General features: G+C 41.3%; 1 protein-coding gene across 2 annotated transcripts in view; it reads right to left on the reverse strand.

The window, feature by feature from the left end:
- The window catches only part of si:ch211-207d6.2 (SRC kinase signaling inhibitor 1), a 186,294-nt gene that overhangs the window by 132,454 nt on the left and 33,111 nt on the right, over positions 1-20,729 (reverse strand). The window lies entirely within an intron of this gene.

The raw sequence follows: 20,729 nt of genomic DNA on the forward strand, positions 1-20,729 counted from the left end.
TCCTTCAAACTGAGCTAACTGCATTAGACCATTACACCTTGGTGTTAACCCTGTTAACCCATGTTGAATTTACTCTTGCATTCATGTTCTCTAAATAAAGTTTGTGTGTCTGCCGTCTCTGCATCTGGCTCTGCCTTTAAGTCCACCATCACGTACAGGCCCCTTTTGACAGACGCTAAAAATACTCCATGTATAGTTTAAAGACTTCACAAAGCCTGCAGCTATTAACCTCTGCTCCTCTACTCGTCTTTGTACTTTCACAGTTTGCTAAGATGAAACAATATCTTTTAAAATGTACATGTACCTTCCCTCCAGTATCTTCACTGTAACTTGATTGCATGACTTTAATAAGCTTTGGCATTACACATTGTTAGCGGAGTTTAAATGTCACTGATTCAGCCCTAACTCCAACCTACTCCCATAGCTGCTGAGAATGATGCCATCAGCATAGATGTGTGGCATTTCAATCCACACCTAGAATCTACAGGCTCTGACATACACTCATATTGTCACGGATCGGCAGTCCTCTGCGGCCGACCTGCCCGTTGTGCTCGTGTGTGCTGTTTTTTGTTAGTGTCTCCCTCTTTCTCTGTCTCCTTGTGTCTTTGTTTTTCTCTCGCTCCTGGATGTTTTGGTTGCTGATGCCACCTCTCAACCTGGAAGTGTCCAGTGCTGGAGGTAGCCGGACCTGCCACTCATCACCCCTCATCAGCTGTGCTGACTAAGTCAGAAGAGCGACCTATTTAGCAGTGCGGCCAGGCTCCAGTTAACGCTGGATCGTTGAGTTAATCCTCATCAGTACGGCCGTGATTAATCATGTTTGAACCTCGCTTATTGTTTAGAATTGCCTGTCAACGCGTGTGTGTTTTTGTTGTCAGGAATTGGGAGCAGAGAGTGTCTTTCCACGAGAGCGGATTCACGGGAGAAGTATGAGAGAGGAGCCACGGGTAGGAGCACGGCAAAGGATTGTAAATAGGAGCATGGATTGTTTGAAACTGTTTTTCACCAACACGGACACTCGCACAGTGGAGAGAACTTTCTGGGAGCTGCCTCGGAGGAGCCACAGAGTAATTGAACTGTATATATTATTTGTACAGTTCAGTGTAAATAAATCCACTGTTCTTCCCCCACCAATCCTTGACACATATAGATATAGACCCAGAAAAACCTGTTTAAAAAAACAACAACAAAACAAAACAAAACCAACAACGACAGCACAGCAGATTTACAACACAGGTGAAACATAAGAAACACACTGATTCTGACTGTACTAACTGTTACTTATAAATACTTCGTACAGGTATACCTATTTATCTTCATGTTTTGATGGAAAATAATAATTATATAATTATAATTTATATAATATATAATTTCAAAATGAACTGTTTTCTATTTACCAATTTTCTTCATTATGATTTCAGTTGTCCCATGACAACTGTAAGTAATCTTGATCAGACTTTTAAGACTTTCAGATAGGACAGAAGGAGACTGGCACGTTAAAACAATGTCAGCTGACAACCATAACAGTTCAGTGCACTAGCATGAGGATATATGTTTATTCAGGAGTGTTTATACACTCCTCAAAAATTATAGGAACAGTTTTTATTAGAGTATATCATCAAGTCATTTACACTTGTGGGATATTAATGTGGTCAGTTAAGTAGCTGAGAGGATCGTTAATCACTAATAAGCTGCTTTGGTGTTAATGAAATTAACAACAGGTGCACTAGAGGGGGGAAAATAAGACAGCCCCCTCCACTCCCCCAAACAGGAATGGTTTTACATATGGAGGACACTGATATTTTTCCCTTCTGGTCTTTTCTGACTGTACTTTTGCATTTGGCTCAGTGTCATTATTGGTAGCTTGGCCTGGACACTCCAGAAGTTGCACAGTGGTCCAACTCCTCCAAGGTGGCACATCAATATGTACCATTGCCAGAAGGTTTGCTGTGTCTTCCAGAACAGTCTCAACACCATAGAGGAGAGATAGGAGATAGGAAGTTCCTCAAGAAGAGCTGGACAGGATCATAGAAGGTCCTTAACCTATCTGCAGGACTGGTCTCGGCTCCTTTGTGAAGGAGGAACACGATGAGCACTGACAGATCCCTACAAAATGACCTTCTGCATGCCACTGGTGTGAATGTCTGACCAAAAATGTGTTTTCAAAGTGCTCCTTTAATATTTTTGAGCAGTGTACATTGCTGCTTGATAGTTCAAATATGAAATTGTCATATTTCAAACAGCTCTATAGTCCACTTTTTGTGTGACGGGACAAAAATTGTCTGTCCTGTATTAGGAGAAATATGCAAATTAACCAGCGCACATTAACGCATCACATCTACACATCGTAGGTTACATTAAAACACGTATTATTGTGTATATTGTGTCATCAAGTATGTTTTATACGTTTTTAGAAGTGGTAGAAATGCAAACTTATGTTTAAAATATTTCAATGTTTATTTTGTCTTTTACCTTGTCATGAGTTACCACAGTAAACCAACTTGTAAATCTCCAGTTAAATAGTAAAAATGAATGGTTTATCACAGTTTTTGTATGTCCTTTCAAGGATTTCAAGAAGGACTGCAATAACTTCCATGTAGAAATAAAGTAAATATCTTGTTTAATAACTTTGATCCCTGGCTGCTCTAGTTTGCATGTCAAATATCCTTGGGCAAGATTCTATTTTTTGTTGCTTGTATGGCCAAAAATAATTGAATAATAATGGACACCAGTACTTAACGAGCATAAGTTTTAAATTCACCCATTTCTTGTAGTGTACAGATACAGAACATATTTACATCATCTTCTTGACATTTAAACCTGTCCTGGAGCATTGTCTGAAATAAGGACATTTGTTCTGGTTGGATGGAAAATCATTTTCTAACATAGCTGGAAGGATTTATTTTTTATTGTGTGTGGACAAAAACATTTTCTTTAAATGTAAACACTATGGTACCTGAACTTTCTTTGTTTAAAAACTAAAAATGAAACTAACACATTCATAAGTGAATAAGTTTGGATTTGTCACCTTGCTCAGTTTTCTTAATATAATAGCACTACAAAATAAAAATAAATACACGCATAAACAATAACAACAACACTGTATATCACCTTCACATATTCAGTTTAAACAAAAGTAAAAATTCTGTTAATCAGTATTATTGTTCTACAGTGCTATGAAAAAGCATTTGTCTCCGTCCTGATTCCTTGTTTTTTCACATTTTTATCATGCTTGAATGTTTCAGTATACCAAACAAATTTTATTATTAGACAAAGATAATCAGAGTAAATACAAAATGCAGATTTGATTGAAATGGTTATTTCATTAATTAAGCTATCTCAAAGTACCTGGCACCTACCGCTGACATATCTATAAGTCTGGAAAGGGCTACAAAGTAATTCCTAATGCTTTGGGACTACAGCAAACCATAGTGACAGCCATTATGCCACAAATAGAAGAAAATTTAAAACAGTGATGAACCTTTTTAGGAGTGTCCAGCCTACCAGAATTGCTCCAAGACAACACCAATGTCTCACCCAGGAGATCCCAAAAGAACCCAGATCCAAGAAGAATTGCAGGTTTCACTTGCCTCAGTTAAGTTCAGAGTTCATGATTCAACAGCATGAAAAAGAATGGGCAACAATGGCATCCATGGGAGACCACGAAGGCAAAACCCACTCCAAAAAGAACACAAGGGCTTTTCCTATATTTGCCAACATCATCTTGGTGATCTCCAAGACTTTTGGGAAAATATTTTGTGGACAGAGGAGACAACCTTTTGGAAGGTTTGCATTACATCTGGTGTAAAACAAACACAGCATTTCATAAAAAGATTATAATACTAACAATCAAACATGGTGGTGGTAGTATGACAGTCTGATGCTGTTTTGCTGCTTCAGGACCTTAATGAATTGCCATAAATAACAGAACCAGGAATTCAGCTCTCTACCAGAAGATCCTGTAGAAGAATGTCTGCACATTAATTCACGTCCTGAAACCCAAGCATGCATAGGTTACTCAGCAGGACAATGATCTAAAACCAGCAAGTAGACTAAATGGTTCAAAAATGCACAGGCATGACCTTAAATAGCTCATTCATGCTTGAAAACCTGCCAAAATGGCTCAATTAAAACGATTCAGCAAAGAATACTGGGCGAAAAATTCCTCCACAGTAATGTGAAAGACTTACTAGTTATCACAAATGGTTTGTTGCCACTCTTGCTGCCAAAGGTGGCACAACTACGTCTTAGGTTTAGGTTTATTTTCTCACACAGGGTTAGGCAGGTTTGGATAGCTTATATCCCATAATAAATTAAGTCATCATTTAAAAACTACATTTTGTGTTAACTAATGTTGTCTTTGTCCAATATTAAATTAGTATGATGATCCAAAACATTAAAAATATGCAAAAATACGCAAATATGTACATACATTGGGGTTTCTCCCAGTGGACGAGAGGGTTTGTTCCGCCTGGGGACTCTGTTGTCCTATTGGGAGACTTCAGTGCTCATGTGGGCAATGACAGTGAGACCTGGAGGGGCATGACTGGGAGGAACGGCCTCCCGGATCTGTTCTGGTCACTGACATATGTTCTGGTCACTCAGGAAAAGAGAGAGGCTGAGTTGTTAACTGATCACCACCTGGTGGTGAGTTGGATCAGGTGGCAGGGGAGGATGCTGGACAGACCTGGTGTACCTAAACGTATAGTGAGGGTGCGCTGGGAATGCCTGGCAGAGGCCCCAACAGCATTCCGAGGGAGACTGGGGACTGGTCCAAATGGACCATGTTCAGCACCTCGATTGCACTGAGCGGCTACAAGGTGGTTGGTGCCTGTCATGGTGGTAACCCCTGAACCAAATGGTGGACACCAGAGGTAAAGGGAGCCACCAGGCTCAAGAAGGAATCCTATCGGGCTTGATTAGCCTGTGAGACTTCGGAGGTAGCTAATAGGTATTGAAAGGCCAAGCGGAACGCAGCTTGGGCAGATGCTGAATCAAAAACTCGGGTGTGGGTGGAGTTCAGAGAAGCCATGGAAAAAGACTTTCAGACTGCCTCGAAGATGATTCTAGCAAATCATCAGGCAACTCAGGACTGTGTATAGTGCGGGTGGAACGCTGACTTCAACTGAGAAAATTGTTGGGTGGTGGAAGGAATACTACAAGGACGTCCTTAATCCCACTAACATGTCGTCCCTGGAGGGCAGGGGCGGATCTAGAGAAATTTTCTTAGGGTGGCATGAGGATGGCAAAGAAATCAAATGGGGTGGCAAAATCAAAGCCTTTTTCCCCCCCAAACACATATGCAGGTGGTTACATATGGTTAAAATGATTCAAATGCAGTAAGTATACACGTTTTTCATATAAATATAGTCTATAACTTAATTATTGTCTGTAGCCCACATAATTACACACTTTAGTTACATAAAACATGTGAGTTTTGATGTTATGTACTGTATAGCCTGTATAATAAATAAATATGTAGCCCAATAAGTATAAAATCCAGAAAGCTACACAACATGGAGCGGTTCATTTACAAACACAAGTCTAACTTAAGTTTCACACTGTTTTTTGTTAGAAAACAATCACATTGTTACATACTTAAATTACACAAAATGTCAGAAATCTGCACTGTCATGAACAAAAATTTAAACCTAATTTTTCATGATTTGTTGGATTAACCCACTGAGGTCTGAAATACAACCGGCCATTTTTGACTCCTTTTGAGTTTACATTTGTATTTCACCCTCAAATTGTTTCATTTTATTTTTTCCCCCTTGCCTTGTTTGGTATCATTCTTTTCAGCTCAACTGAATTTAGTTGTTTTTTTCACTGACATACTGCATTAGTACTACTATTACTATTAATAGTACTATTACTGATCTGAAATCACACAAAGAACTTAAAATCCTAGTAGTATTTTTTACTGTAAAAAAACCACAGACATGTTGAGTAAATTTTTATAACTTGAAATGCAAATATAAATTGTACATTTTGTAAACATATACAACTATTTATCTAAAAATGCAGCCAATACACCTGCCGTTTTTTTCATTTTCTACAACCATTTAAAAATATTACTAAAACTAAAATGAGAGAACAATCAGGTTTCGCAATAAGATGCCCCACAAATGATGTGTGCCAGTAAAAAAAAAAAGTTTCCACCAAAAGACAGAACAGCACAGGGACAAACCTGCAGGCCTGACAACAGGAGGTGTATCACTCCGCTGGTTTTCTACTTAGTGACAGTGTTTACAAATGTGCCTTTGTGACATTCATTAGTGCCCTCACTGACACACAAAACAAAACGACTACACAACAGAACAGCTACACAAGACAAGACTACTGTTGAAGGACTACTGCATATGAAACTGTTCAGTTAATACTAATTCATATCAGCTGATATAAGGACAAAAATAATGTAAATATGCTAAGAAAATGGTTAAGAGCAGTGACGGAGCGGGGGGGTGGCTTACTGGGCTTAAGTCCGGGTTGTTTTTTCAGAAGCCCGGGGTCTTTTGGAGTGTAATTTTTTCATAGTTAGATGCCTGGCTGACAACTGTATAAAACAAAAAACTACACACAATATTCGAAGCACATAGCGCACACTGTGGGAATTTATGACTGTGCGTAAATCCCCCCTAATATTGGTATGATCCGAGCTCAGGCACTAAGCGACTAAGCGAGGGGGCGGGGGGAGCTGCTGCCTACGAGTGCGCTGTTGGAGAAACGAAGCTAGGCAGACAGAGGAGAACTGAAGTTCGACCAGATACCAAAGCAAATCATTTGTACTGTACAAATAATGTAAATATGACGGTGTATCACGAAAGATTGATATCAAACTGATCACTTGACCCATATTACGTTACTTGCTCTTCGAGTGAATCAACAAATGGCGAAATGAAAAGCCGAACAACAACAATGCTGATTTTTTACAGAGTCTTAGCTTACATGTGTGTTTATTTCATATTTTCAGTTGTTACCCTCCACGGCTAAATCGGTTTCAGTAATGTACTGATAAACAAGAATGGACATAAGGGGCTTCTTTCAAAGAAAAAACTCTGGTAGATGTTATTTTATTTATTATGCTTTGTATGGTGTTCAGTATATTTCTATGCAAAACAAGAGGAATTTCAATACACAGCAGTATATTTACAGCTGAAACCAGATATTTACATACACTTTATGGAAAACACAAGAACATTTTTTTTACTGTACATCAATTTAGAGTAAACTTGTTTTGTTTTGGATAAATAAATATTGAAATATCTTTTGAATTAGTTAAATGTCAGAATAAAGAGAGAGCTGTCTATTTTTCTCACTTTCATCAAATTTAGGAGTACATATACACTAAGTTTATTGTTAATTAATAAGAAAACTCCAGACGATTCCATTCTGAGCTGAAGAAGCTTCTGATAGGTTAGTAGAGTCCATGTGAGTAAATTGGTGGCACACCTGTGGATGCATATAAGGCAAAACACAGAGCCTGTTTCTTTGAAATGGGAAAATCAAGAGATGTCAACCAAAACACCAGGAAAAGAATTGTGGAGCTCCATAAGTGTGGCTCAATTTTGAATACAATTTGGTGCCATTTACAATTAAGAAATACAGATAGTTTCTCTCTTTACTCTTAAAGTTAACAAATATGTTTTAATATTTATCAATCTTAAAAAAAATAAACATTTAGTCTGATTTGATGTTACAATTAAAAAAGTGTTTGTGTTTTGATCTGAAGAGTATGTAAATATCTGGTTTCAACTGTATATTTGATGATTGTCAGCACAAAGAGGGAGAGAGAGGAGAATGAGGACAGAACAGAGATGGAACAAGAGCAGGTGAGACAGACCTGTTAGTCAAATGGTTGTTTACCAAAAGTATCACCGTATCATAGGTACTCATGTATCTCGTACCTAGTGTTTCTTTTTAGGTTCGTAATTTTTCAAATTCTATATTTATTAAGTTTTGCAGGCTTGTTTGCACAACAAGGCTAAATAATTATATAAACTTTTCTAAATAGTGTACTTTGGTAGAATTAAAAAATAAGTGTAGTGCAGGTCTGTGATGATTTTTAGTGCTACTATCATCTAGTTCTGATTCTAGTTCTGTCTTGGTTAAGTCCTAAGTAGTCCTGATTTTGAACTGTTGTAGTCCTGTTTTAATTCTGGATCAGTTCTGGGTCTGGTTGAATTGGGGTTTAGTCCGTGTGTCTTGATACAGCCCCGACTTTGTTCTGCCTTGCTGCTTAATTAAAAAACTAGTTTAAGGTGTCCTGCATATGTGATATATATTTTTCCCTATATGAAGTCATTCTTTTTTGAACAAAACTCAAAAGAGAGCCAATTAATCTTTCAGTCATTTCTACCCCCCCCCCCCCCCCCCCCCCCCCCCCCCCCCCAAATCCCACATGCATACTACCCTTTAGGGCTAAGCCCCGGGTGTTTCAAATGTCTGCCTCCGCCTCTGGTTAAGAGGTTATTATTTTTCATGTTATTTAAGAGAACTGCAATCTATAAATCACTGATCGGCTAGTAAGCCTTTTCTGGGATCGATTAGTAGTGTCTCTATTCTCCACTAGGGGGCTTTCGCGCGTTCTCCTCACTGCAATAAACGACTGCATGAGAGACGCAAGTCATAATCACTCTCGTGATTCTTTTCCCCGTTTTCAGGTAAAAGTGTTTAAAAGTTGATATATTTCCAATTTGTACACTGTTAAGATATTTAAGAGGTAACCCTTCATTGTTTTGTAAGCTTTAGAAGCATTATATTACAGTTTTGTGCACATATACATGGCGGTTTTGAGCCTCAGTTTTGTACTGTGTAATGGCCATTAAGATAACGTCAGGAGCTAAAAACGCCGCTATTGTCAGCCATTTAAAAATGAATGCTTACTACACAGGTATATGTGTAGTAAGCACTTTAGTATTTTGGTTTATTATTTAGTGTTTTTCTTCCACCATGTGACATTAAGCAGTACAGAATTTGAAACGTTTCTGTTCATTTTCACTGCAATAAACGACTGCATGAGAGACGCAAGTCATAATCACTCTCGTGATTCGTTTCCCCCTGTTTTCACGGGTGTAACATATGCCAGGAGTGAACGAGACATTGATTCACTGAACCACACCACTAGGATCTACAGCAAAGACTTTGGAATGCCAGTCAGAGTGGAAATGTGTAGTCGGATGGTAACAAAGAGAAGGATGGTAGTCAGAACAGAGGGAATTGCATACCAGAAGACAACAATTACATACAATGTGGATAGCCATGAAGAGGCCGCTAGGAAAGCTGCAACCACCAAATACCTGCAGAGAGTCCTAGCACTAGATTTACTAACCCTGCGCAAATTTGCGTAAATCCCCTGGACCTAAAACCATCTAGAATTACTTTTTATTTTCTGGCGCAAGTCCCAAGGTGTTATTCACCCCTGCTGAGATTTTCACAGGTCGTCAGATTGATTCTCCTCCTGCTTTTGTTGTGCAAACCACCCATTATCTTTGAGGCCTGGCACATTTGCATTTGTTCACTCAGAGTAGCTCAGATCCAAGGCAGGAGAAAAATCTGTGTTACAACCCTCAAAAATGCCTGCCGTATATCCCACACATTGACTGACCTGCAAATAGATAGACACACAGTCACAATATATGGAAACGCAAATCTGTTTTATTTATAAAAAAATGTGTGAAAACAGAATGAAAAGTTGCTAATACAATGACATGAGTGACATGTGTGATCTCTCCAGCTTTGCATGTTCTCTCCTCTGCCTGTTCATGTAAAAATAGCAAAAAGTAAAAAACATAAAAAATAAATTCTGTCCCTCAGTTCTGTTCTTTTGCCACACGTCAAAGGCGGCACTGTATGGGTAGAGGAGGATATTGGAATACTCAGTGCAGTAGCAAATTGCTCATGCTTCACTACGCAAGCTGGACCCAGTACATATGATATTTATATAAACCTATTTAGAGTGAGTTTCATGTTAATTTACCATTCTCTATTTATTTATTTACTCCCCATCAGGGAGTGTACGGTCCATCAAGCCCGCAGAACAGAGCAGGACTGGAATTTGTCAATTAATTAACTGATGGCATTCATTTCAATTCTGTTTTTAAAAGCAATCATGTGTCCCGTTGGTGCCATTCTGGATTGCTGGTCAGAAGGATTTCTGGTGCCAGTAATCAAAGAGACAATGTCCCGAGATAGATTCATTTCAATTATGCAACACCTTCGATTTGATGACAAGGACATGCGGGCAGAACGGGTGAAAACATACAGATTTGTGGCGATCTCCGACATCTGGACATGCTTCAACTAGAACTGTGCTAAGAGTTTCACTCCAGGAGAACACATGACCATAGATGAACAGCTGTTCCCTACCAAGGTTCGTTGTCCATTCACACAGTATATCGCAACCAATCCAGACAAATTTGGGATCAAGTTCTGGATGGCCACGGATTTGGAGACAAAATATGTCTCCAATGCATCTTACTTGGGAAAGGACCCCTTGGGGTGAAAGGCTGGCAGAGAACGTGGTCATGAAACTGGTGGAGCCGTTTTTGAATGATGGGAGATAGGGCTGTTTGATATAACGATATATATCGGATGACGATATAAAAACGTCTATCGTTTGATTTTACGCTATCGTTTGTTTCGTGGTGTCGTAAAATAAACTGTTTACGGCAATATTTTTTCATGGTTTTGATGGTCACTGTAGTGGCTATATTAATTTCTTAAAGTTCTCTCTTTCTCTTATATTTAATATAACCACACTACAGACGGACAAGTGCCTGTTTTTATGCGTTGTTGTTAGCAACAACGACTGTAAAACCATCGCGTGTCTGCTTGTGTATTTTCCACATAAACCTTTCACAATAAAGCTCAAGATCCTGTTGAGACTTTTCAAAATAAACTGAATCATATGAAAGAGTATGCAGAGAGTTTACGGATGAGAAGCAAAAAAGCTACAACTTATGTCTAAAAATGTATTGTTTCATCGGTTAAAACACTCGACTCCAGGTACACGACGCCCAGCTGGAAACACTTCATGCAAGTCAAGCTGCCCGAGATTCACAGAATTTAAAGAAAATGTTACATTATTTTTTATTTATATCGTTATCGGGACGATAGATGTTTTATATCGGGATATGAGATTTTGGTCATATCGCACAGCCCTAATGGGAGAAATGTCACAAGGGACAATTTCTTTACTTCACTGTCACTGTCACACAGACTCCTGCAGCGCAAAACAACGTTACTGGGCACGGTGAATACAGTCTGGCGAGAACTTGCTCAACTTGCAAAAGACACTGCACAGTGAGAGGTATTCTCCACTTGCAACAGGAATCGCAGCAGGTTTAGCTGTGTCAGAAATTTGCCTGTGCCAAATGCAGGGATGATGGATACTGGGTCTGCAAACGTTGTAAAGTTTGAAACACTTTAAAATAAAACAGACTTGTGTATCAATATATTTTGAATGTGTGTCTTTTGTATAGATACGGCAGGCATTTCTGAAAGTTGTAACACAGAGGGTTGGCCTGCCTTGGATCTGAGCTACTCAGAGTAAACAAATGCAAATGTTGCACACACACACACACACACACACACACACACACACACACACACACACACACACACACACACACACAAATGCAGCAAATCTGTCTTTATTAGTCCCACAAGTGGAAAATCTGCATTGTCATTGCAGAAAAGTGGACAGTACAAGACAAAAGCGGCAAAAATAAAAACTGTACCAAGAGTACAGTATAAAAAGTGCACACGTGTATTGAAAAATATTGGTATATATATATATATATATATATATATATACACCCATCTCGCCCCTGCGGGTGGTTTATCCTTCAAGCTCGGGTCCTCTACCAGAGGCCTGGGAGCTTGAGGGTCCTGCGCAGTATCTTAGCTGTTCCCAGGACTGCGCTCTTCTGGACAGAGATCTCCGATGTTGTTCCCGGGATCTGCTGGAGCCACTCGCCTAGCTTGGGAGTCACCGCACCTAGTGCTCCGATTACCACGGGGACCACCGTTACCTTCACCCTCCACATCCTCTCGAACTCTTCTCTGAGCCCTTGGTATTTCTCCAGCTTCTCGTGTTCCTTCTTCCTGATATTGCTGTCAACCGCTACATCGATCACTACAGCCGTCTTCTTCTGTTTGTCTACCACCACTATGTCCGGTTGGTTAGCCACCACCATTTTGTCCGTCTGTATCTGGAAGTCCCACAGGATCTTAGCTCGGTCATTCTCCACCACCCTTGGGGGCATCTCCCATTTTGACCTCGGGACTTCCAGGTTATACTCGGCACAGATGTTCCTGTACACTATGCCGGCCACTTGGTTATGGCGTTCCATGTATGCCTTGCCTGCTAGCATCTTGCACCCTGCTGTTATGTGCTGGATTGTCTCTGGGGCATCTTTACACAGCCTGCACCTGGGGTCTTGCCTGGTGTGATAGACCCCAGCCTCTATGGATCTTGTGCTCAGAGCTTGTTCTTGTGCTGCCATGATTAGTGCCTCTGTGCTGTCTTTCAGTCCAGCTTTGTCCAGCCACTGGTAGGATTTCAGCCACCTCCTCTATCTGCCGGTGGTACATACCGTGCAGGGGCCTGTCCTTCCATGATGGTTCCTCGCCTTCCTCCTCTTTCTTGGGTTTCTGCTGCCTGAGGTATTCACTGAGAACGCTGTCAGTTGGGGCCATCTTTGTAATGTATTCGTGGATGTTTCTTGTCTCATCCTGGACTGTGGTGCTGACAGTCACCAGTCCCCGGCCCCCTTCCTTCCGCTTAGCGTACAGCCTCAGGGTGCTGGACTTGGGGTGAAACCCTCCATGCATGGTCAGGAGCTTTCTTGTCTTTATGTCAGTGGCTTCTATCTCCTCCTTTGGCCAGCCTATTACCCCAGCAGGGTGCCTGATCACGGGCAGGGCGTAGGTGTTGATGGCCCGGATCTTGTTCTTACCATTCAGCTGACTCCTCAGGACTTGCCTGACCCTCTGCAGGTACTTGGTGGTTGCAGCTTTCCTAGCGGCCTCTTCATGGTTCCCATTCGCCTGCGGGATCCCCAGGTACTTGTAACTGTCCTCTATGTCTGCAATGTTGCCTTCTGGTAGTTCAATCCCCTCAGTTCTGACTACCTTCCCTCTCTTTGTTACCATCCGACTACACTTCTCCAGTCCGAACGACATTCCAATGTCATTGCTGTATAGCCTGGTAGTGTGGATCAGTGAATCGATGTCTCGTTCACTCTTGGCATACAGCTTGATGTCATCCATGTACAGGAGGTGGCTGACAACCGCTCCGTTTCCAAGTCAGTATCCGTAGCCAGTCTTGTTAATGATCTCACTGAGGGGGTTCAGGCCTATGCAGAACAGCAGTGGGGACAGAGCATCTCCTTGGTAGATCCCGCACTTGATGGTGACTTGTGCTATGGGCTTGGAGTTGGCCTCTAGTGTTGTACGCCACATCCCCATTGAGTTCCTGATGAAGGCTCTTAGGGTCCTGTTGATCTTGTACAATTCTAGGCATTCCAGTATCCAGCTGTGGGGCATTGAGTCATAGGCCTTCTTGTAATCAATCCAGGCTGTGCACAGGTTGGTCAGTCTGGTCTTGCAGTCTCGGCTGACTGTTCTGTCTACCAGTAGCTGGTGTTTTGCGCCTCTGGTATTCTTGCCAATCCCTTTCTGTGCCCCGCTCATGTATTGACCCATGTGCCTGTTCATCTTAGCCGATATGATGCCTGACAGGAGCTTCCATGTAGTACTGAGGCAGGTTATTGGTCGGTAGTTGGATGGGACCGGTCCCTTCTTGGGGTCCTTGGGGATCAGGACCGTCCGACCTTCGGTTAGCCATTCCGGGTGTCTCTCGTTAACTAGCAGCTGGTTCATTTGTGCTGCCAGACGCTCGTGGAGTGCAGTCAGCTTCTTCAGCCAGTAGGCGTGAACCATGTCGGGCCCTGGTGCTGTCCAACTCTTCATACTGGAGACCCTTTCTTGGATGTCTGCCACTGTGATGGTTACTGGACCCTGTTCAGGGAGGTCGCTATGGTCTGCCCTCAGATCCACTAGCCACTGAGCATTGCCGTTATGGGTTGCGTCCTTCTCCCATATGCTCTTCCAGTATTGCTCCGTCTCCAGCCTTGGTGGTGCTGTTCTCTTATTGTTCCCTTGCCACTGAGAGTACACCTTTGCTGGTTCTGTGGAGAACAGCTGGTTTATTCTTCTGCCTTCTACCTCTCTGGTGTACCTCCTCAAGCGGCTGGCCAAGGCTGTGAGTCTTTGTTTGGCAGTTTCCAAGGCCTCAGGTATGGACAGCTTGCTGTATTTCTTATGCACCTTCTTTGTCGTCTTCTTTGTCTGCAACTCCGTTAGTTGGCTAACCTCCCTTCGTGCTACTTTGATCAAAGATCAAAAGATCAATATATATATATATATATATATATATATATATATAGACTGTATGTATATTATGTACAGAGTGGATATATAATTATATGTACAACACTGTGTATATATTTTTATGGACAGGCACGCAATGTAGAGACAGACTAATAGAACTCAAGAACTAATATTGCATATGAGAAATAATGCACATAGAAACTACCATGGTGTATTGTTGGCTGCAGGTACTTGCTGTAGAGTCTTGAAATGATTGGAAGGAAAGACCTTCTGAATCTCTCCTGGTTGGGGTTTGGGGTAGGGCTGGGCAATATATCGAGTTTTTTAAAAATATCGATATATTTTTATACGAGATATAAGATGTGACAATATCCTTTATATCGATATAGTCTATGTTACGTTATAATTATAGTTGTGGAGCCACAAGTTTGCCTCTCTTTCGTCCACTTTCGTCTTTACGCAATGTTACTCGACCTCACCTCTCCTTCACTGAACACAACTCCCCCTCCTTCCCCATCGCTTCACCTGCAAGCAGCGACAAGATGGACACGGCAAATCTCCGTTAACGAGTTACTGCGCATCGCCCCGTGTGTGGGGCTGGACGGCGTCAACGTGTTAACGAGCTAACTACGCTAACGCCATGCACGGCCTGAAATCCTTTCATTTTCTCAAAAGTTGACAGCGCGCCTTATGTATGAATTCTGGTTGTGCTTGATGACCGCGAACCGATTTTATGTGGTACACGGTGCTCAGCAATCTGTCAAAAAATGTTTTAGTACGACTTTGGCAAGCTACGGAGCTGCACCGCTTGATGGATTGTCGGAGCATTACGGCTACCGAGGAGCCTCGCGTAGTAATACATACTGCGCTTCAACGTAATATTACCGTATTGTGTGTGTATAAGGACTATAAATGGCACCTGTTAAGAGACATGGTTACGAAGCGGATTTCAAACTCCAGGCTGTCAGTCACGCAGTAGAAGTTGGGAACAGAGCAGCTGTGAAATCTGTCTATGTTATTATGCTCAGCGTCTGTTAGTTTACATTTTGACTGCACAATTGTGAGCTTTTTGTTATGCACAAAAACAGCATAGTTATCTTTTCTTTATGGAGCATTATTATTTAATAAATGCTCATAATTTATTTTTGAGTAGTTTTTTTCATATACATCTATGCTGTATGTTAATAAAAGTGCCTGTGTGAGATCTGGCTCTCTTTTTGTTCTTACTTTAAAAAATATCGAGATATATATCTTATATCGCCATCCAGCTAAAGAATATCAAGATATGAATTTTGGGTCATATCGCCCAGCCCTAGTTTGGGGGAGGGTGTGTTTGCACAACAAAAGCAGGAGAACAATGGAGCTGAAGGCTTGTAAAAATCTCAGCGGGGTGCTAAGAGGTGTTAGGTTCAGGGAATTTACACAAATTTGCGCAGTGTTAGTAAATCTAGTAGTATGGACTTGCACCAGGAAAAAAAAGGGTCAGTAATTCTAATGCTAGTTCTGAGGGGTCAGCTGAATGGAAAGAACAAGATCTGAATGCTACATCCTTCCTGATATAAGATAAAGGAGGAAATACAAGCCACTGAGATCAAAACCAGAAAACTCCTTACCATGCAGGGAGGTTTTTCAAACAAAGTCCAGCACACTGAAATTCTACACTAATTGTAGAAGGAGGCTGAGGACTAGTAAGTATCAGATCCGCAATCCAGGCTGAAATGGCAAAGATCCATGAGTACATCAGGAATATAGCCAGAAAGCACAGAGGCACTAATCATGGCAGAAGAAGCTCTAAGCCCAAGATCGATAGAAGCTCTAAGCCCAAGATCGATAGAAGCTAGGGTCTACCACACCAGGCAAGACCCCATGTGCAGGCTGTGCAAAGATGACCCAGGGTCAATCCAGCACATAACAGGAGTGTGCAAGATGCTAATAGGCAGGGCATGCATGAAATGCTTACAGGAATATCATCAGGAAGAAGGAACTCAAGAAGCTCAAGAAATACCAAGGACTGAGAGAGAAACTCGAGAAGATGTGGAGGATGAAGGCAACAGTGGTCTCCCATAGTAATCAGAGCACTGACCATGCAGTGACCCTCAAACTACTTGAGTGGCTCCAAGATGACATTATTTACATGGCGGAGATTCTCCTCAACCTGTGGCTGGAACACCCTCTGAAGGAGCTTCGCTGCGCAGTTGAAAGCCGGCTACAACGGCTCTTTTCCAGCCTTCCGTGGCTACTGGGATCGCTTCCCCCGATCGCACAGGACTTCATCTTTAACACACCAAACCTTCATCCAGCCACTACTGCTTCGCTGCCCGGCCTGCCGGAGGATGTTCTGTCCGGCCCGTCGGTCCAGCCTTCGAAAAGGAAGCGGCGCTCATGCCGTCGATGCCCCTCGCCGTCGATGCCCCTCGCCACAGTCAGACCTCGGGATTTCAGATCGGCCGGGTGTGGTGAGTAAAAAGGACAATTTTTCTGTTTCGGACTTAAATCCCACACGGCTTTCCCCGTAAATCGTGACAGTTTTACATTTTTTTAAATGTTTGAATGAAAAACGTTATATACACTGATGTTGGTCCACTCTTCGAGTACTTTCATCTAACACAATGAGAAAAACAGTGAAGTGGAAAGGGATTCTTTTTTTCAATTTTACTCAAACAAGTCCGACTTTTAGACCATCAGGATGAAGGATTTTAAAATCACGGTTTATATATCCTTTCAAAACAAGTCAACATTCAGTAATATCTTATCAATAATAACAACTTATGATACAAGCTGCTCTACTGGGAAAGTGTGTGCATGTGTTTGGTTGGACATGCATTTACTTAACTCAGTGACTGGAGAAAACTGTGACAACCCATGATCTTAAGAACCATAGACTCAGATTACACCATCAGCATGAAGAGACATTTACGTGTACTTTATACAGGACAAACAGCTTGTGCTGTTGGGAAGCAGTGATCTTTTATGTAGAAAACCCCACCTCATTCCCACCCCAGCTCTGATTTTCCTTGCATTTGATCAATGCCATCTGACTCTCAGTGAATTACAAGCATTTTATATACAGGCCTTATATTCAGAGCTTCAAATATAATTGAACAAATCATAAATCATAAATAAACTAGTGCTGTCAAAATTAACGCATTAACGCAAATTAATCTGCCATCACGGTCAATGCGATTAAATTTTTTAAATGCAATTTATACATCTGAAGTGCAGAATGACTCAAAATCCCTGAATTTTTTCTGTCAACGCATTTCGGGCAGTTTGTTCAAGTAGAGTTACCTTCGCACATGCACAAATGGGCAGTTGATCTGGTAGTGATGGGCAGCTGCACCAATCAACTCAATATGGAAGGTGATAAACGCACATTGGCCCTTGATGGGAAATTTGAGTATTAAAAAAACAACAAGACGGAATAGTTGACCGACATAAAGTATTATGCACATTATGCAAGAAGGAATTTTCTTTTCACTGAAGCACTTCCAGCTTAAAATATCACATTGATGCGGAGTATGCTGCTAGCACTTTGGCTAATGCGTCACCCAGCTTGTGACAAACCACTCACGGAGTATCGGGGACTCAGTAAGGCTACCTCAGAAATATTGACAGACACAAATGAGAAGTGGATTACAACAAACTGCAGACCTATTAATATCGTTGAGAACATGCGCCTACATAACTTTGGTTCCTCGTTTCAAGGACTTGAAGTGCCTCCCCAAGAGTGGCAGAGAGAGTGGATAATTGTTTCCAGAGTTTTTTGTTAACATGAATGTGCAAGATGTTCAATAAACATGTTAAGTGCGTATATTTTCCGTTTTTTCTCGAGTCTTTTTGGTCATGCAAAATGAAATGCGATTAATATAGAATAAAAAATGAATGATATTTAATCGCGATTAATCAAAATTAATTCACTGTAACCCTGTGAAGAATCTGATTAAACATTTTAACTATTTGACAGCACTAATATATGTTATATAGTAGTGTATACTTACCTATTAGTATATAGGGTTTTTTAAAAAGTTGTATTTCACAGGAGAGAACCTGTCCTAAAAGACTGAAAACTATTCAAATTCTCTTTGAATGTAAGTACATTCTTTGTGTTTATTCTGCATTTACTTCATTATATTGCATAAATGTCAGTTACAAGCTTAAATATAAAATTGAAAAAATGTAAGTGCAACCAGGCTATTGATCAAGTAATTGGAATTAATCGCGATTAATTACAGAAAATTGTGAGATTAATTAGTCAGTTCTTTTAATCTATTGACAGCACTAAAATAAACATAAATTATTTTTCAGATCCAAATCTCTGGAACCCTTAGATTTCAACTTTTCCTTTTTAGGTTTTTAACAGCAACCTTCTTCAGGTGTTTGCTCATTGGTCTTTACCTTACAACATAAAGCACCTCGAGGCTGTTGTGAATTGGTTCAATATAACTAAAACTTATTTGAATTGAATTGTTCTGTCTTTAAACAAAGCCATCCCATGGGTGTAGCTCAGGAGGTAGAGCAGGTCATTTGCTAATTAGAAGATTGCATGCCTGACTACTCCAGTCTACATGCCAAATATCCTTGGCCAAGATACTAACTAGTGATGTGTCGGTCACGAGCAAAAGCGAACGACAGGAGCCGGCTGTGTTTTTTTTTTCTCTCTCACCCCCCACTCTCTCTTTCACTTTTTTTCGCTTCACACAACACGTGAGCCTTGGTGTTTGCACTGAGCAGAGGGGGGAAGGGCGGTAGTTACACTTGCAGTAGTACACAAACAGAGCAGGAGTAAGAGAGAGAACGAGAGCCAGGGGCAACAACAAGAGACAACATCAACACATTAGAAAGGTATAGTAAAGAAAATCAGTGACATCAAGAAAAGAAGCAAAATCTGGAACCATTTCAATTTTACTGACAATACATAGGCAGAGTGTAGAGCAAAGGTCGGCAACCCTATGTTAGGGTCCCTGGGTCGTCGACCCAGTGTTTTGTGTTTTGGGTTCTTTGATTTTTGTTATTTCATTATATTTTAGCTTTGCTTTATGGGTTTCTGGTTTTCTGTCTGTGTTCCATGTTGCTGTATCCCCACGTCTAGTCAGTGTCTGTGTCTGCCCTGGTCCCACGTCTCTGTTCCCTCTGGTGTAGTGCCTGCATGTGAGTCTGTGTCTTTTGTTCAGTCTGTTTATGTGTTTCCTGTTTTACTTTGTAGGTCTCTGTCTTATCTCAGTGTGTTCAGTTTACGCTTCCTTGTCTCGTCAGTTCTGATTTGCCCCAGCTGTGTTTCCCTCCTGTTACTCATTCCCTGATTGTTCCCTCTGTGTATTTAAGCCCTGTGTTTCAGTTTGTCCGTGTCGCGATCTACCATCATTCATGCTGTGGTTTCTGTCTGTCGGCCTGCCTGTGTAAGTTTATTTTGTATTTTTCCGTTTTTTTTGTTACGTTTTGCCTTCCAGCAATAAAGCTGAGTTTTGGAAGTACACTTTTTCCTGTCGAGGAGTCTGCACTTTGGGTCCTTTCCCTGCCTTCGCACAGCCGGTACATGACACCCTAGGCATGCATGCCACAGTTGGCACCGAAGGGTTAACTGATGGCACGACCATAGCTGGACTGGCCATTGGGCATACCGGGCATTTGCTCGGTGGCCCGATGATGATGATTTTTTTTTTTTTTTTGTAATGGTATAAACAATGAAAGGTGGTGGATTGGCCAGATGCTGGCCGGTGTGTAAAAATAACTGAATTATTTGGTGGTGGCTATGGCGTAGCTTCCACAGATTCAGTAACATTAGCAAGTGGTGGAGGCCAGCAGGTGGATGAGGGAGAGGGGAGGCAGGAGGAGGAGAGACCCGAGGCAGCCGCCGGTCTGAGTATCAGGTGAACTGAACTTCAGGTAAGAAGTTATGACCTGCAGTCTCTGGATCAGATATAAACCAAGTTTAGGTGGAGTTTATTTTCGTTGTGCTGACTTTTTGCAGTCAGTTACAATAACTCGTACTGCGTACTAGCTAGCATGACGGAGTTTCTATACAGCTGGGCGGGTGCTATGATGTTACTGATAGTGAATTTTATTTTATTCATAAGGTTACTTAGTAGAGTTGCCAACCGTCCCTTAAAAAGACGGAATCGTCCTGCATTCAGAGAAATTATTATGCGTTTCGTGTTGAGCTGAGAAGGGACGCAGTTTGGCTAGGATGGAAAAAGACACAAAGGTGAATTTATTCTGTCGTTACACTGCACAGCTGCCTCTTCTTCTCTCATTCTCTCCCCTCTCTCTTGTTGCTACTTTAATCATGAAACTGATCAATGATCGGCTTTTCTCTCTTGTTTGTTTATCGCCCA

This window comes from Pelmatolapia mariae, linkage group LG18 (genome assembly GCF_036321145.2).
Source record: "Pelmatolapia mariae isolate MD_Pm_ZW linkage group LG18, Pm_UMD_F_2, whole genome shotgun sequence".
Classification (NCBI taxonomy): Eukaryota; Metazoa; Chordata; class Actinopteri; order Cichliformes; family Cichlidae; genus Pelmatolapia; species Pelmatolapia mariae.